Consider the following 19,279-nt stretch of genomic DNA (forward strand, 5'->3'; position numbering starts at 1 on the left):
TGATTTCTGAATGTGTGTGAATGAGAACATGTGCCTCAACTCAAAGTTAGACAATGAATTTGACTTGCACATAATTCTGGAAACCAATTCATGTAAAAATGAATCACTCAGTATAACTTAATTGGTGCCTGGAATAAGAGTTTTCTTGAATTTTTAAATACAGAAATGTTTCCCCAAATGCATTGACCTGAGTTTAATTTGACATTATGACTGTGTTCTCACATTACAAGTGGACATACTTAGTAGAAAATTAACTACATATTAAAGTTAAGATTGAGTCTTTAAAATACAGAAAGTATATAAGTGAACATTTTAAAAGTAGGATAATTTATGCAATAGAGGGTTGCATCCTCATATGACTTTCAATTAGAAAAGATCAGCAAAATTTAGCATTTTTTGACCTTTTATTGATAAAATTTTAGATGATACACCTATTGGTATATTTAATACTTACTGGTAGTTAGTAATAATTAATGTATAAGAATGTGTGAATCTAGTGACTGAGAAAAGACTATTATTATTTAAATCAGCCTTATCCTTAGGCAAAGAAAATAATAGAGAACAAAAATGCCCCATTAAGCACATTCTCTTCTTTCTCCTCTTACTAGGATCAATAGCTGGCATTATTATGGCTAAAACATCTTGGCTGTCTCATTCTGACAGCTTCACAAGATGCTATGTATAAATGTGATCACGATTATCTAGAAATCCTCAAAAGTTAGAAACCTACTGCATGAAAAAAAATTACCTAAATATTTTTATATTAAATAGCTAAAGGAATTTTTTAAAATAAATTGGCTGAATTCTCAGAAATTCTTTGGTTAAATAAAGTGTAAAAATAAACAACATACTGAATTTAGCTTCAGAATATCCTTAATCAGTTGTTTATATCTTTATAGAATATTGACATTATATTTGTTTGTATTTCAATTCTTCCTTTAAGAATTACTCAGAAGCTCTAATCCGATGTTTAATCCATTGAGAAAAACTGAATCTCTGATACCATTTAATGACTAGTTATGCTATTGAAAAAATTTTGTATGTAAACAAAAATGGGTAGCTAATCAGGAATAAGTGAAGAATGGTAGGAAAAAGGATGTTTGCTTCGAATTTGCTGGTTTCTTTGCTTACAAAAATTGAATTCTGATTAATCAGAGACATTTGTCTTTACTCTGTTGGTGACATGCATTTGATTTGTGAAGCTGTCTCTTTCAGTAACCTAAAAGCAGTTACCTTCATTAAGATCACCAGCAGAAATGAATGTGGGAGCTAACTTCCTTCTAGACCTCCAATTTGAATTTAATCTATCAATTCAGAAGTCTGTGATGATGTTTCAAAAGGAGAGTTAGGGACAGATGCAAATTAAATTTGGCACATAAAACATAATGGGGTTTTAGGAAGCTTTGTTTTACTTACTTTGATGATGGCTACAACAAAATATTTGTGCAAAAACTATGTTAAATGCACTCATGCAGATTGTAGTGACATAAATAAGGATGCCTCCTTGGGCTTCTGTAAGTCTATTTTAAAAATGATTACTTCCCATACATGATTTTGCAACATAGTCAGTTTGTATCATGAAGATCTACTTTTTGTTTTGTTTTCTCATATTGTCTCTATTTAACGATTAAATATGTTTCAAATATATTATTGTCCTATGATTTTTGTGCTTTCTTATTGGTGAAATGTAGTATACAACTCATGTTTTTCACAGCCTCTTACTAAAGACATCTATTCAAGTATTATATGTACTACACATTTGTGTGACATTATAGCATACCAATTTAGATTATCCTTGTTATAATTAGTATGCAATTTCAAGAATCTACTTAAAATGTATTAAAATTCAGAGTCCTGACATTTGAAATTTGGATGCTTTTAATATGAAAAAGGTTATTCTATGGAGTTTTGTTATCATATGAAATATTAATATTTCACAATGCAGTTTTGATGAAGTACAATTTGCCAAGCTTGCATATGATAAAGAAATTAAATGCTTACCAAGGGAGTTCAGTAAAAATTAGAGCCCTGTCTGAACATCTGCTGGAAATTTTATTATCCTGTCCTACTGACAGTGTGGGTCCCTCTTTGTTTTTCTAGATTGACAGCTGAATATTACACTGATTTCTATAGCAAGCGTGTTTAGGTGAACTTTGTTTCCCTTTTTTTTTTTAATTTTTGGAGCATTTGGAACATGCTTTGATTTTCATCCTATATATTTATATATATACTCTTGACATTTGTAGATACCAGATTGAGGTCTAATATGCTATAGCAATGATAGACCATTGACTTACAGTGAAATGCCAATTGATATCTCAGTAAACAGAAATATTATTATTCTTTACTGTGCAGTCTGTATAGAGGCTGTATGTGCTTTCTTTAGAGAGGCAAATGATCAGTCTTTTAATGTTAAATATAACAAAGACCTGTGTTTGCTTTTGTGTTAAATAGCATAAAAGTTGGCTTTTATTAACTATATTCTTCCTTCCCAAATCAGAGTTGCTTAGAGTTTCCTAAAATACCTAGATTGCTTTTCTTGAAGTCCTGTTTATAAAGACAATATTGGAAATATCACTATAAAATGATATTTAAAATATAATTATAATATTTTAATATAAATATATACTGAGTTCAAGTTTAAAAAGGTAGGAAAGAAATCAATTGGTCAAGTTTAATTAAAGCCAAACTCTCACGACAAACTGATGTAATGCTTTAACTGGCAATATTAGATGTTGTTAATATTTCATATAAAATAACCTCCTTACCTGTGTTTGCATTATACTGATAGAAAATAGAAAACGTGTTTTGGTTTTGTTAATTTTATTTTATTTATTTCTCTTAGGTAGCAATATATTATATACTTCAAATATATAATATCTAACTGCAGGGTGTATATATCTTTACTACACAGATAAACTCAGAAGGGTTTACCACTATAATAAATCAAATTCAAACCTAAGCAGAAGTTCTGTTCATTTATAAGCTATATATATATATATATATATATACATACACACACACACATATACACACACACACACACATACCTATATATATATATATTACAGTACACTTGTGATTGATTTTTTAATATCTCGAATGCATATATTTTATTTTTTAAGTATCAAATAATTAGGTAAATAGATATACAAATAATGAGTTTCTCTCAACATAAAATACTGAAAACTAAAATCTGAGAAATATTTAAGGTTCTTCATTATTTCTTTGGCATCAAAGTATTGATTGTAACTGTTGCCATAAAATAGTCTTATACCACACAGCACAATGCTGAGTGTATAGGAAGAGTTTGATAAATGTTTCATAAATATTCTTTGGATAAATGAATTAGTAAATGAATACATAGATTTCTTGGCAAGAGAATATTGAGCTTATTTTTTTTCTAACCACATAAACAGATAGTTAACACAAAAAAATTGATTGTTCTGAGTATTGATCTCAATCAAGGGAGAAAAGGCCAATTTAAAATTTTCATATCCTAGGTTGCTTTTATAGTTTATGTTTATATGTCTAAAAATGAAAATGTCAGTGGAATTTCTAAGTGCATAGACTGCATATTAAGTTTTAGGTTGTTGACTAAGCCTTTAAAAATACAGAGAATTTTTTAGAAAACAGTGTAAGTATCACACAGTATCAGCAAGGGGAATAAAAATTACCTGGCTGAATTATCTAAGTTCATGTGTGAAGAGCCCTGATGAAAAAAAAATGTAGCCTGTTCTTGAATACTTTTAGTGATAGAACATGCTAGATCTTTAAGGCAATGCAGCCAGCTATAGGCATAGAAAGATCTAGTTTAGAAATATATTTCATTCATTGTCCCCAAATCAGCCTTCTCACAAGTTGCATCCATGTTTTATAGTTCTGCCCTCGGAGACATCATGACATAAATTAATCTAACTTATTAACATAAATGAATTGTTGATTTTAAAATATGGTGTTTTTTTTTTTTTCTTCTTCCAAGTAAATAAATACCCTAGAGAAAGGCTAATAAGTATGGAAATGTAGTGCCATCTAGGGAAAAGAAATTTGACCTGGGCAATTCTAGTCTCTGTTCAAGGTTGCTTCTGTATCACTGTCTTGAACTTATTGTTTGAAATTGGAGGTCATTGTTATGATTATTATTTTTATACATATTACTAACTACCATTTATTGAGTACTTAGAATGTATGGACATGGACATTGCCAAATATTGTTCATAAGTTATTCATTGAATCTTCATAATATCTCTATAAGATAGTAAATTTGAACGCCATGGGTAATAGGAGCACTGACCCCCTACAAAGTTGAAAATCTGCTTATAACTTTATAGTTCAACTCTCTGTATTTGTGATTCCACATCTGCAGATTGGACCAACCATGGGCCCATATAGTACTTAATTACTGAAAAAAAAAATCTGCAAAGAAGTGGACTGTGTAGTTCAAATTTGCACTGTTCAAGGATCAACTATAATAGTCTGAGAAAGTTAAATAACGTGCCAAGGCCTTGGAACAATTGCTTTTTCACTCAATTAAACTACTACACTGGTAGTTTGGTTGAAGGAGCTTCCCAGGTGGCCCAGTGGTAAAGAATCTGCCTGCCAGTGCAAGGGATGCAGGAGACACAGATTTGATCCCTGGATTGAGAATATTCCCTGGAGTAGGAAATGGCAACCCATACCCGTATTCTTGCCTGGGAAATTTGATGGACAGAGGAGCCTGGTGAGCCACAGTCCCTGGAGTTGCAAAGGGTCAGACATGACTGAGCACACACACATACACACACAGTTTGGCTGAGCTCATATGGGAAGTTCTTCTGCATCACATGGTGTCTGCTGGGCTCATTCATGCCTTTGCAGTCAATTGGAGGGGTGCCTGGGGACTGGCATGATGCCTCCACTCATGTGTCTAGTTGAAGTTGCTGTAATTGCTGAGATGGCTGGCCCCCATCCATCTCTTCATAATGTCTCTTTCCTCTTGGTGTTCTAAGAAGGCAAGAGTGGAAGCTTCAAGGTCCATTGAGACCGAGACCCCAGTCACACACTGTCACTTCCACTGTACACTCTGGGACAAAACAAGTTACAAGATGCAATACACATGCTGTAGGTAGTGTATTTATAAAGACAGTTGCAATAATCCTTCCATGCTGCATGTATGCAGCTTTGTGATTTGATTTTGCTGTTTTTCCCACCATTGAGCAGATGGTATTTACCTATTTCTTGAATGCATGCATGCTAAGTCGCTTCAGTTGTGTCCAACTCTTTGCAACACTATGGACTGTAGCCTGCCAGGATCCCATGTCCATGGGATTCTCCAGGTAAGAATACTGGAATGGGTTGCCATTGCCTTCTCCAGGGGATCTTCCTGACCCAGGGATCGAATCCAGGTCTCCTGCATTGCAGGCAGATTCTTTACCACTAGCACCACCGGTGAAGCCCATTCTACTCCCAAGTAGTGGTTCCCTAATCCATTGTCCTATCCATTATTGGCCCTACCTTCTGGACTGTTGATTCTGTCTTCTGAGTTTTGTTTTGTTTTCTTTTGTTTAGAAAGGACCAATCATGGCCCATGTTGGCAGTTGAGTAGCCTTTTCAGAATATTTCTGCCCATAGAAAGTTAGGAATTCTTATTCTTTCCTTTATTTTGAATTATCCATTTTAATCCTAGATCATAGTGATGTCACCAAAAACTCTCTTAAAAACCTTTCAAATCATGCCCCAGAGCCACATCCATAATTATTTGAGACAGACTTCTCTCCATTTTGAATATGTGTTGCTGCTATGACAGCGTCCTAGAGATGCTTAGAATCGATATTGTCTACTTGGAAGAATCCACTAGGACTCCTGCAAAATCTTTGTAAGGTTCTAACGAAGTATCATATAGAAAAGCTCTTGATGCAGTCTTTACCCTGCAGTCATTTCTTAGTTTGAAGATCTTCTTCCAGGAGAGATAAAGTATAAATAATAGCTTTATTTTCCAACCCAGCAAGTGCTAGTCTCATTTGCTCATCTGCTTTACTCTAGCAATCAAATATATCCTTTTTGGCTCTTTTTCTCTATTACTGTACCTTATTATACTTGGGAAGAAACACTCAACAAACACTTAAAGCATTCTGTCTAGAGATATCTTTAGTCAGATCCACAAATGCATTATGTACGTTTTCTGTCTTTTGAATTATCACCAGTGACATTCTTGCCAATTGTTCTGTCACTACATAATACAGTCCACTCTTTTCCCAGTCGCCAATAACAGTTTTCACACTGCATTCCCAGCTTCCACTAGCATTCTTCCAGACTTTACTAGCAGACTATTCTTGAGTTTTCAAGAGAGGTTTCTGCCTGCCTTCAATCTGAAATCCATTGCCACATGTTTTAGACTAGCAAGCATTTCTGTCTCACTTATTTATTGCTATATATCAAACTGCCCCATAATTTAGTGGCTTAAAACAACAAATAATCTGCTCTTGATCCTATAGTTTGGTAATCTGGTCAAAGCTCAGTTGGGTAAGCTTCTTTTTGCTCCATGTGATACGTTACTTGTTCTGTCTGACACCCTTCTTGGTGGCTGACTGGTCCCTGACGGCTTCATTCATGTTCTTGGGTCCTCAAACAGGACCCAGGAGCATAGGTGTGGCTTCTCTCACTCAGCGGTTTAGATCTGCCATGCCTTGTTTTGAACCCCCATCTATTTGATACAAATCCAGACTCTTTTCTCTATATATCCTCTCTGGATAAATTCATGTCTAAAAATGAAGGCAGTTTGTCTCCACCAGCATTTGGAGTTCATTTGAACAGGTGCACTGAGCGTCTCCCACCCCGTGCTTCAAGCAAAGTGGCACTGAGGAGTTTATGTCTACTTTGGTTCTTGAGAGGTGGGCCTGGTGGGGGAGAGACAGATTGATTAAAAACCTCTGGGAATCCATTTTCATGAAAAGCCAGTCTTCCTGCACCATCCTTCTCCAACCATACTGTCCTTCCTTCCTGCCCTCTAACATGGTCAGCTCCTCCATTTCTGAGGGCTGTTTTCCTTGTGTTTGCTCTGCCTTCACGTCTTTATACAACTGCTCTTGCTTCTCTTTCCGTTTTCACATGAAAAATTTCCTCAGGGAATTCTTTGTTGACCACTCAAATCTCATTCTGTCTGTCCCACATTTCCTTGGTTGTTCTTTCTTCACTATGCTTGTCACCATATGAAAATACCATGTTCTTAATCATTTATTTATGTGTCTACTTTCTGTTTTAGCCATTTGAAGTAAGCTTCATAAGAAGAGAGATGTTATCTTTCTTGCTCGCTACTGTATGCCCAGTGCCAAGAACCATGTCTGGCAGATAAGAAGGACGCAATGCATACTTGTTAGATGAATGAATAATTATAGGCTTCTAATTTAAACCACAATTCCACATGACAGCTCTTCAGTTACTTGGAGACAGCTCTCATGTCCTATCCACAAGTCTTTTCTTTTTTCTTTCTAAATAGTCCTGTTTTCCTTCCCATAATAAGGTTTGCACACTTTTTACCATGTCGGTTGTCTGTTCTCCCATGTGGATTTCCAGAATCTTGTTTCAATCCACATTATCTTAATTGAGAGGAAGTTGCTGGCATTTGCACAAATTGCTAGCACCTATCAACCAGACAAAAATTAGGACTAACACTGTCAGGACTATAAATACTGAAAATAATCTTTAACATTGTTAAGGGGAATTTTACAAATAAGTTTCACAATAATATTTTAGTGCCTAGCTAATTCTCTTTGGATTACAATACAGAAAATCACAATATACTCTTATAACTCCTTTTGGAAAGTCTTATGAGCAATGAAGATCTGTGTTTGTAAAAGATTATATCAAAACCAGTATTTTTTTATTATTGCATTTCTAAATTTCCTTATCATGAAAATCTGTGAAACAATAAATGAACAACAGTTCACTGCATTATTTTCACTGCTGTAGTTCTGGCTTTAAATTTAGTACATAAGTAATTTGTTTTTACTGTATGGTATTGCTTTCCTAATATATATCTATACATTAAATAAGGACTTAAAATTATTTAAGCACATTCAATATAAACTTTTCATCTGGGAAACTTTTAGCATGCTAAAACCATCAATGATTTCTGTGTAGTAACAGTTTGATTTTCACATGGTTAGTCAACCCAAGGATCGAACCCAGGTCTCCCTCATTGCAGGCGGATTCTTTACCAGCTGAGCCACAAGCGAAGCCCAAAAACACTGGAGTGGGTAGCTTATTCCTTCTCCAGCAGATCTTCCTGACCCAGGAATCGAACCAGGGTCTCCTGCATTGCAGGCAGTTTCTTTACCAACTGAGGTATGAGGGAATTGAAGTGAAGTCATACAGTCTTGTCTGACTCTTTGCGACCCCATTGGAGAAGGAAATGGCCACCCACTCCAGTACCCTTGCCTGGAAAATCCGATGGATGGAGCTATGAGGGAAGCCCTTTGTTATTTAGATGAATTATATTCATAAATTTGACTGAATTTACAATTTGTAAAATTTATGCATCCTCGGATTATAAAGAATACATTTTCTTAAAGGCTGCAGTCCACATATAGTAGTCCTATGAGAGATTTTCATCCAAGTGTTCACTTCAAGACAATTTAGCAAGCTCTCCTCTGATATAACCTTGATTTCTCTAACAACAAAAGAATATTGCATGCCCATTATTGTTTACACTTGCAATGATGAAGCTAAATCTTGCAAGTTAGACCAAAGTTCTAAATGAATAATTTTCAAGCATGTCATGTATGCCAGGCTTAGTTTATTCAAGAGAATATATAGACTGTGATGTTTCTAAACAGATTAAACACATACTTCTAATTTTAAGCATAAATCTTTCAATTGTAACCTAAGTAGTATTTTTAACCTGGTGCATTATTAAAGTTATTTAAGGTGTTCTCAATTTTTTGTTTTTACTTTCTATATCACCATTTGGGCCATCTGACTATGGAGACCAATCAATTTTCCAATATAATTACGTCTTTTTTCCACCTTTTTTCCATTTCAGACTGTGATTTTACACTTGTTAATTAGTTAATCATTTTGGTAGAATGGTTAAAGTGAGACTCAAATAAGTTTTTTAATAATATAAATTGACGTGTACAATTTTGATCTGAGTTAGCTAGTAGCAGAACCTAACGTAGTGGAAAAATACCTCTTATTCAGTTCCTTTTTTTTTTTAAGCAAATGGCATCAAGGTTAATGGAAAATTCTCATAATTATGGCTAATGGAAATTGTCTCAAAGTATAATCCTGCTGTTGGGAAACTGATTTCATGTTCCTCCTGTCTCAATCTCAATTGCAGATTTTAAATTTAACTAGCTGAAAAATATCCATATTCTAGATATATTTGAATGATACAGTCTTGGTTAAAGTTAAGATAACTTGAATTCCATAATACCGTCCTTGGATTTGTATTTTCTTTCTTGATTTTTAACAAGAGGCTAGTCACACTACATATGGATACTCTTTATCCTTCATTTAAGTATGTTAGTTGTTCAGTCATGTCCAGCTCTTTGCAAACCCATGGACTGTAGCCAGCCAGGCTCCTCCATCCATGTAATTTTCCAGTAAAGAATCATTCATTTAAAACAAAACTTTAAATATAAAAGCCCAGTGGTTACCTCACTTTCAAATTTTTTTTAAAAAACATGCCTGCATTGGCTATTTTGTTATTTTATAAGAATTTGTTCAGTTTTAAATTGTAGTTGTATTTATGCTTCTTTTTCTTAGATGACTTGTAATGGGCTTTATATTCAGTATTCACTGCTTCATAGTCACCACTATTTCTGAAATAAGGTGTCACTACATGCTTAAGGAAGTAGCTGCTTTTTTAGAGAAACATTCAGCAACACTTTCTCTTTATATATCACTTACCTTTACTTACCCAACTTCCCCATCTGCTTCTTTCATTTCAGCTAAGTCCAGTGGCCTTTTTATCCTGCTCTGCTTATTCATTTGCACGTTTTCGCACAATATCCCATATGTTTGGAACAATTTATCATTAGTTTCTGCCAAATTCACCCTCTATTAAAGTTAAAATTTATCTAAAAGTGTCATGAGTGTCACTTTTAGGTATATGGACTAGACTAGATGTATTCTGAGAGCTGCTGTTAATTGTCTTTATATACACTTTTTTTTTTTTTATCTTACTCACTCAGCATACATTTGTTAGGCACTGGCCATTCATATAGTATGCCTCTCTGAGTATATGTGTGTGTAAATGGTTTTGCTCTAGAAAATTTAAACTCATTCAGAATATGCACCAAAGATGCAGGACTAAATGTTGACACCAGACAGCAGAGATTATTAGACTAAAAATGTGACTTCAAAATAAGGATTTTACTTTTTTAAAAAGAAAACTGACTTCACATTTGAGCTGTATCTTTATTTTAGGCAGAAGGAATAGCACATGGACATCCATGGTCTTGAGTGTGCCAAGCATATTTAAGTTTCAGCAGCTGAATCTTAAGTGAGATTCAGCATGTTTTGCAAGGTGGTATAAGTAGCTGTGGTGACTATGGGAAAGGCCGGTTGTGCTGTGAATTTAAATGTGATTGTATAGACAACAGGGACCTGAAGGGGTTTTAAAGCAGAGGAATTGTGTAATTCAGTTTGGAAGTCACTATTAATCATGATGTAACTTCCATTCACCATTTCAGTGATCACTTCCACTTCCCCTCCCAAACAGACAAAGTCTCTCTTTTCTGAGTAATCCATTCTAGTCAAGGGATTTATGTTTCCATTATCTACACTTTAATTTTACCATTTCTCCTTACAAAGACTTCTTCTCCTATTCTAATATTTAAAGGCCAGTGATGATGCAAGTCCTCTGTCACTGTGTTGACCAATTATCTTCTCTACATTCTTTAAACATTTATAAAATTTTACTTAATTGATAAAATTGATTTATTAAATAAGATAGAATGGATTCTTTTTTGTTCCTTTTTTCCTTTCTTAAACGTAAGCCTCTGGAAGCCAGCTCCAATTGAAGGGGTTGGAAAGTACCTACTTATTGACTATTTCCCTAGTCTAATATGTTTTAGAATTTAACATAGTATTAAGCATTATTGTGAAGAATAAATTTTTAAATGTCACTACTTCACGATGGGCTTCTCTTGTAGCTCAGCTGGTAAAGAATCCGCCTGCAATGTGGGAGACGTGGGTTTGATCCCAGGGTTGGAAAGGTCCCCTGGAGAAGGGAAAGGCTGCCCACTCCAGCGTTCTGGCCTGGACTATACAGTCCATGGAGTCACAAAGAGTTGGACCCGGCTGAGTGATTTTGACTTTCACTTTTCACTTTCACTTCATGATGAATAATTTTATTTTCTTGGATAAATAGAATTTTTACATCTATATTATTCTTCTTTAGGACTCATACTTTTTTAGGCTCACATGGGTTCAACAAAAATTCCTCCAGTCATTAGGGAATAATACTCTCCCCCATGGTTCTTTTGGGGCTTCCCGGGTGGCTCAGACGGTAAAGAATTTGCTGCAGTGTGGGAGACCTGGGTTCGATCCCTGGGTTAGGAAGATCCCCTGGAGGAGGGCACGGCAACCCATTCCAGTATTCTTGCCTGGAGAATCCCCATGGACAGAGGAGCTTGGCAGGTCCCAGTCCATGGGATCACAGAGAATCAGACATGACTGAGTGACTAAGCACAGCACAGCAATGGTTCTTTGAGTCTTTGGTTATTGCTTACTCCCTGCACAACTCCTGGGAGCCCATTGGGTTCATTAACTTTTCTCTGCTGAGACTTCTTTGCCTCTCTAGGTGTCCCTATTGAATAGAGCTTAAGCCTTATTTTATAGGGTTCCTAAACTGGTCCATATTGCCTTTGCCCTGACAAATTCTATGAGTACAGACTGGTCAAGGTACAGTTGCATCTCCTCTAGCTCCTCTTTCTGTAACAGGCAACTCAGGCTTTACCCTTCAGACATATCAGAGTCGGGCACCATGCATTGTGCTTTCACCCTTCAAAAGGGAAATAAAATTGCAGGGAACACATATCAAGTGTTATGAGGGTCTCTTTTTAACTACTCTCTTGGAGTTTGGTATGGCAATGAGACTCAAAACACACCATTAATGTCCTCCAAAGAAATAATTTTATAATTTCCAGAATGCTTTTGTATTCTGTTGAAGGTGAAGGGCATAAGGATTCCTTAAACAGAATTTTGTCACCTATTTGGAAATTTACTCAACGGGAATTTAGTTTTGTAATTTATTTCAATTCCCCTTAAGATCTCAAGCAAAATTTGTATTTCAACACAGTTGCATTACTAAAGTCTATGCCAAATGTAAATTATGTGAAAAATGTGTGACATTTTATGATATTAATTATGTGAAAATAAATTACAAAAATTTCTTAAATTTTACAAAATTTCTTTCATATTTAGAAATTTTTCTAGATGCTGAGGTTGTCACTTAATTGATTATTTCTGTTTAACATGCCATCAGAATTGTTTTAGTCCAGATCTTCCACAAAAGAGTTGCTGAGATGGGATTAAATGTGTTAGAAAGTTATTAGGTGAAATACCTGTGAGAGAAAATATGAATGAAGGCAGAGAAGACTGGGAGAGCTGTAAGACAGCAGTGTAAGTCTGGGCCCAAGTGAAGGAGAGGAAGGAAGGGTCAGTGGGAGCATTCTAGAGTACCTTGCAGTTAGTCAGTTTTCAGCAAAGCCTTTGTTTTCCCTTTTTTATGGTTTTCTAATGAAGCTCAGTTTGAATTAAAAAAAAAAGTAGACATAAAAAATGATTTGTAACATGTGAAACACCATGTCAGTAAGAGTTGCAAATATTATTACCATCTGCAAGCCAAACTAAAACATTATAATAGTTATGTAACCATTTATTAAAGCATAGAAAATCACTGTAATTTTGCCCATCTCCTTGAAGGAGTTATCTCCAGTAGTATTACCCACATCTGAGCCACCATGAGTTCTCACAGAAATACTATTCCAGTTTCCTACAAGAACCTGTCTGCTTCTGCTCCTGCCTTTCCTGCATGCCAGCCTGCCTACCATCGGCTAAATGGTCTCCTCCGTACTGTAGTCTAACTGGTTTCTTACAACCTAAGTCACACCACGCCACTCTTTTGCTTAAAACAGTCTAATGGCTTTCATAGCTCTTAACTAAGATCCAAAATTCTTGTACAGATCACTTTATCATATAGGTTCTGCCTGTCTCTCAGACCTCATCTCATTCTACTTTTACCAATTAAGCGAATGTACTTATTATGTCAAATTTTTTTCTATATTATTTACATTTTCCCATTAGCAATGGTTTTCTCTTTCTTTCTTTCTTTTTTTTTTTTTTTTTTTTTGAATGTAAGGGCCCAAAAGTTCTAGGCAAGAAGAACAATTAGTGAAAAGCCATAGGTGAGAATGAAGTTAGCTCACTGGATTTTGTGACTTTTAAATCATCCCCAAAACTTCATCTTTAATGTTTCTGAAAAGAAAAAAGGTAAAGAATTGTTGTTTCTTATGGCTGTTGGAATCCCACTAGTTTCTAATCATAAAATCCCCAGAAATGGGAAAGTCTTTTAGAAGGGTCAGAAATTGCCCTGCAAAGAGCAGTGGATGTTATGTGACATACACATGGGCTCAGAGAAAAACATTTTTAAAAATGCTTTTTCATGTAAAACTTAGTAAGTGTTAATGTAAATGTTAAAACACCAAGATATGATTACTTCCTGATTTCTGAACCCGTTCATAATTAACTGAGAACTAGGAAATGCTTCCCAACTCTAGAATACGTTCTGTTAATATGTGTGGGGTTTGTGTCTGTGACTGTTATTAACATTAATGGGATTTAATCGAGTAGTTCTCTTACACACAGAGCAGAAAATTCACTCAAATTATTACAGGCATAGTCAATCATGGAGCATAATTCACAGTACATGTGATTTACAGTTTTACATTAAAACATGAAATAAGATGTAAGAAGTTGGCTCTAAAACCATTTTTGGAGTGGGTACTTAAATATCTTTAATATTGAACTTCCAGTATTAAATAAAAGACAAGTTTATAAACAATTCAATAATTGGACAGACTACGTATTGATTTTTTCCTTTGTTACATAATATGACCCACTTCTCCATCCAGAACCCTGTCATAGTAGGTTGAGGAGTGCTAGAAACATGGTTGCTGTTGTGTATTGGAATGTGGAGAGACGGAAAGGCTGTCACAGCAGTCAATAAGATCTGAGAGGTGTTGACTAATTGCCTGCTAATTACACAGTAAATTGTCTAATTAAGCTGATGGTTAATTAGGGTACGCTTGCACAGCAGTCTTGTGGAATTTGTGTCTGATGTCTGGGAAGCAGCTTGTGTAATTGGCAAACTGGTAAGGACTGGCAGAGAACACGACTGGAAAACTCACTGCCAGTGGATGACAGAATAAGGATTTTGTGGAAACAAAAGGGCTTTCATTTTTAAATGAAAGTTTTGTTTCAGTTCTGCAGCTATTCTACAGTGAGCAATTGAGAAATATATTTGAAACCTAAATTATGTGAGTAAAGGAAGGCTTAAAATGTGCTTCAACATGTAAATATGCTGCTTGCCTGGAAGTTATCAGCTCTGATACACTCTATCACATTATATTAATGTACACATTGTGTTTTTACAGTTCCTCCTTTTAACATATGTTATTTGGTATCATGTGCCAAAAAAAAATCCCACGTATCTAAGGAAAAAACTGCCTCTTTATGATAACATAAAAAATAGCAAATATGACTGATGGAAGATTTGGAATTGAATCTTGGGTGAATTATTTAATATTTCATTTATGCATCACCAAGAACCATAAAATAGTAGACATGCTACAGATACAAGTTTGAATAATGCTTTAAAGAAATGAAAAATATTATTTGTAATGGGAGAATTTCAGTTTTACTATTTATGCAATTTTACCATTCAAATGAATTTTGCTTAAATTTAGTAAAACGTAAGAACAGAATAGTCTAATATTAAATTATATGTATTTCATTTCTAAATGCATGTGAGTAGTGCTGGAGGAGTTACAAAAAATTTTAGTACTTTAAAAATAAAAGATCTAAAAATGGATTTTGTTGCTATTGTTCTTTATAGCTGAGGAAATATAACTTCATTTCAGAAAGTTATCTATGGTTTAAATATAAACATGAAAATTCTCCTTGTAAGTAAATTAAACTAATGCTTTGAAAAATATAGGCCCTTTATAAATGAAGTGAGGTATATATATATCTCGCCTTTAAAGGAGACCTGAAGCAAATGATTGCTTCTGCCATTTGCCTCTAGATTCCAACTTCTTAAAGGATTTTGAAATAAGATTTTTGAATAGAACATTAGGTTGCATTTGAAGCAAAAGATCACAGATGCACAATAAATCATGTATTTATACTTTTATGTTAATAAAGAAAGATAAAATTTAAGTGTTTCAAAACTAGATTTTTGAAAGATAAGAAGCCCTTGATTAAATTATAGTGTCAACATTTCTTTTCCTGATTTATTAGCAAACAAACCACATGTATGCATCTGATTCTGATGGCTCAGATGGTAAAGCATCTGCCTAATCCTCTGGAGAAGGAAATGGCAACCCACTCCAGTACCCTTGACTGGAAAATCCAATGGACGGAGGAGCATGGTAGCCTACAGTCCATGGGGTCGCAAAGAGTCAGACACGACTGAGTGACTTCACTTTCACTTTCATGCATCTGTGTATGTTTTTATTCTCGCTGTTTTCCATGGAGGATTTGAAGTTGTATTTATGCTATATGTTTAAATAGAAAGAAATATACCTTATATACTCTGAAAAAATCTTTGAATTAAAATTAACTTTGAAGTTACATGCATCACAAATGCATTAGGAAGTATCACTATAAACAAAGCTAGTGGAGGTGATGTAATTCCATTTGACCTATTTCAAATCCTAAAACATGATGCTGTGAAAGTGCTGCACTCAATATGCCAACAAATTTGGAGAACTCGGCAGTGGCCACATGACTGGAAAAGGTCAGTTTTTATTCCAATCTCAAAAGCAATGCCAAAGAATGATCAGACTACCACACAATTATATTCATCTCACACGCTAGCAAAGTAATGCTCAAAATTCTCCAAGCCAGGCTTCAACATTACATGAACCGTGAACTTTCAGATGTTCAAGCTGGATTTAGAAAAGGCAGAAGAACCAGAGGTCAAATTGCCAACATCTGCTGGATCATTAAAAAAGTAAGAGAGTTCCAGAAAAACATCTATTTCTACGTTATTGTCTATGCCAAAGCCTTTGACTGTGTGGATCACAACAAACTGTGGAAAATTCGGAAACAGATGGGCATACCAGACCACCTTACCTGCCTCCTGAGAAAGCTGTATGCAGGTCAAGAAGCAAGTTAGAATTGGACATGGAACAACAGACTTGTTCCAAATCAGGAAAGGAGTATGTACGTATATTGTCACCCTGCTTATTTAACTTATATGCAGAGTATGTCATACGAAATGCCAGGCTGGATGAAGCAGAAGCTGGAATCAAGATTGCCGGGAGAAATATCAATAACCTCAAATATGCAGATGACACCCCGTTATGGTAGAAAGTGAAGAAGAACTAAAGAGTCTCTTGATGAAAGTGAAAAAAGAGAGTTAAAAAGTTGGCTTAAAACCCAACATTCAGAAAATTAAGATCATGGCATCTGGTCAAATGGGAAACAATGGAAACAGTGAGAGACTTTATTTATTTTGGGGGGCTCCAAAATCACTGCAGATGGTGACCGCAGCCATGAAATTAAAAGACCCTTGCTCTTTGGAAGAAAAGCTATGACCAACCTAGACAGCATATTAAAAACCAGAGATATTACTTTACCAACAAAGGTCAGTCTAGTCAAAGCTATGGGTTTTCCATTAGTCATGTATGGATGTGAGAGTTGGACTGTGAAGAAAGCTGAGAGCCGAAGAATTGATGCTTTTGGACTGTGGTGTTGGAGAGGACTCTTAAGAGTCCCTTGGACTGCAAGGAGATACAACCAGTCCATCCTAAAGGAAATCAGTCCTGAGTATTCACTGGAAGGTCTGATGCTGCAGCTGAAACTCCAATACTTTGGCCACCTGATGCAAAGAACAGACTCATTGGAAAAGACCCTGATGCTGGGAAATACTGAAAGTACGAGGAGAAGGGGACAACAGAGGATGAAGTGGTTGGATACCATCACGGACTTGATGGATATGAGTTTGAGTAAGCTCCGGGTGTTGGTGATGGACAGGGAAGCCTGAGATGCTGCAGTCCATGGGTTTGCAGAGAGTCGGACACGACTGACGATTGAACTGAAGTGCATGACAAATGATAATTTTACTCCTTTAACAAAAAAGATGTTTTTCAAGCTGTTTTAAACTGATACCTTAAAATATTAAGTCACAGATATAAAAAAGATATAAAAATATTCTTTATTTCAAGGATAAAGAAAAATCATATTCATTCCATATGGAACCTTAGGTTATGAAGTCTTTTTAAAGAAATTATGCATGATAGAAGAAAAGTGAATTTACCAAAGGAATACAAGGCTAAACATTGAAATTGCTTATTTAAAACTAGATATCTTTAGGGAGAAAAATCATATAGAGGTCAGTGTTTCAAATGCCAACCATTCTATTTTTTGATTTACTCAGGTTTTCATTTTATTCCTTAGAGAGTAATATGAAAAATTTATTTATTGTTAGTGAGATAAGTTTGCATAAAAAGAAATCAAGTATATCTGTCTATCATTCTAGGTAAAGTTTTACAAAATGCTTTTTACAAAGCACAAGCTTCAAAATAAGTTCCTCGTTTATGTTTATATATAAATTTCAATTTTTTTTCTATTATTTCAAAAGCTAGATAGTTTCCATTTATATATAGCTAACACAGGAATAAATTATACATATCCTGATATCATGTAGTTATCTGCTGAGAACTTATAATATTTACTTTGACAGATATATATAGTATATAAAATATTTGTGTATATTTTATATGCCTAGATATTTGTGTGTGTTATGTAATCACAGTTTCTTTTTTAATTATTTGGAAAGTTTTATCTCTGAAATTAAAGTATCAGTGTAAAAAATATAGTATTTAGCAATCTTAGCTATCAACTTCATTATAGATTTTTCTTTTACAATTTATACATCATAAAGTTTACTCTAAAAATATGGATTTTATTATTTTTAATGTACTCACAGAATTGCATAACTATCACCACTGTCTAATTAATTTCAGAGCATTTCCATCACTCCAGAAAAGAACCTTTATACCTGTTAACAATTGCTCCCTATCCCCTCCTACCCCTCAGTCCCTGGAGACCAGTAATATGCATTCTTTCTCCATGGATTTGCCTATTTTGAACATTTTATACAAATGAAATCAAACATAGGTTACCTTTTGTGTCCAGTTGCTTTTATCTAGCATAATATTTTCAATATATCGTTCATGTTGTAGCATGTATCCAAACTACGTTCTTTTCTGTGGATATATTAATATCTTGTTTATCCATTCATTGGTTCATGAATATTTAGAATATTTTTTCTACTATTTTTGCCTATTACAAGTACTGTTTTCTTGAACACTTATGTGTAAGTTTTTAAGTGGATGTATGTATTCAATTTTCTTGTGACTATACCTAGGAGTAGAATTGCTGAGTAATATGGTGACTCTATGTTTAAGTTTCATTGAATCACCAAACTTTTCTCCAAAATAGCTTTACCAATTTGCAGTCCCACCAGCAGTGTGTGAAGGCTCTAATATCTTCAACACTAATCAACATTGTTGATTGTCTTTTTTTATTACAGCCGTCAGAATGAATTTGAAGTTTTTTCTATTGTGATATTGACTCCCAATATAATTGGTAACTAAAATAGTAAAAGTATGAAGGCCTTATAATTGCATTAATATTCTTAATAACATGTCGTCATGACAGCTAATTATTATAACTAGCTGTTAACATAGCTGCCATTTTTCATTCTTCTCTCTTGATCTTCAAAGTATGGTCATTAGGAAAGGTTGATGCACTTCCATTGGAGGCATAGAGTGAGAGCAGGTCTGAAAATAAGAGTGTAGGGTGGAAGGTGGAAGGCACCCTGTAAAAAATAGCCAGTTCATATGGACCTCTGGCCTGTAGGAGATATTGTTACAGGAAGTCATATACTCAAAGAGTAGTCTCTTATTATTTGGTCATTTATATAGTTCAAGGGAATGAATAAATATTCCAAGCTAAATTATGAGCCCAACTTAAAATTAGACACCTAAGGAGAAACATTTAATAC

The 19,279-nt window shown here is 34.7% G+C and overlaps 1 protein-coding gene across 1 annotated transcript in view; it reads left to right on the top strand.

Moving 5' to 3' along the window:
* The window catches only part of DPYD (dihydropyrimidine dehydrogenase), a 923,891-nt gene that overhangs the window by 459,802 nt on the left and 444,810 nt on the right, over positions 1-19,279 (top strand). The window lies entirely within an intron of this gene.

The sequence above is a fragment of the Bos indicus x Bos taurus genome, chromosome 3 (assembly GCF_003369695.1).
Source record: "Bos indicus x Bos taurus breed Angus x Brahman F1 hybrid chromosome 3, Bos_hybrid_MaternalHap_v2.0, whole genome shotgun sequence".
NCBI lineage: Eukaryota > Metazoa > Chordata > Mammalia > Artiodactyla > Bovidae > Bos > Bos indicus x Bos taurus.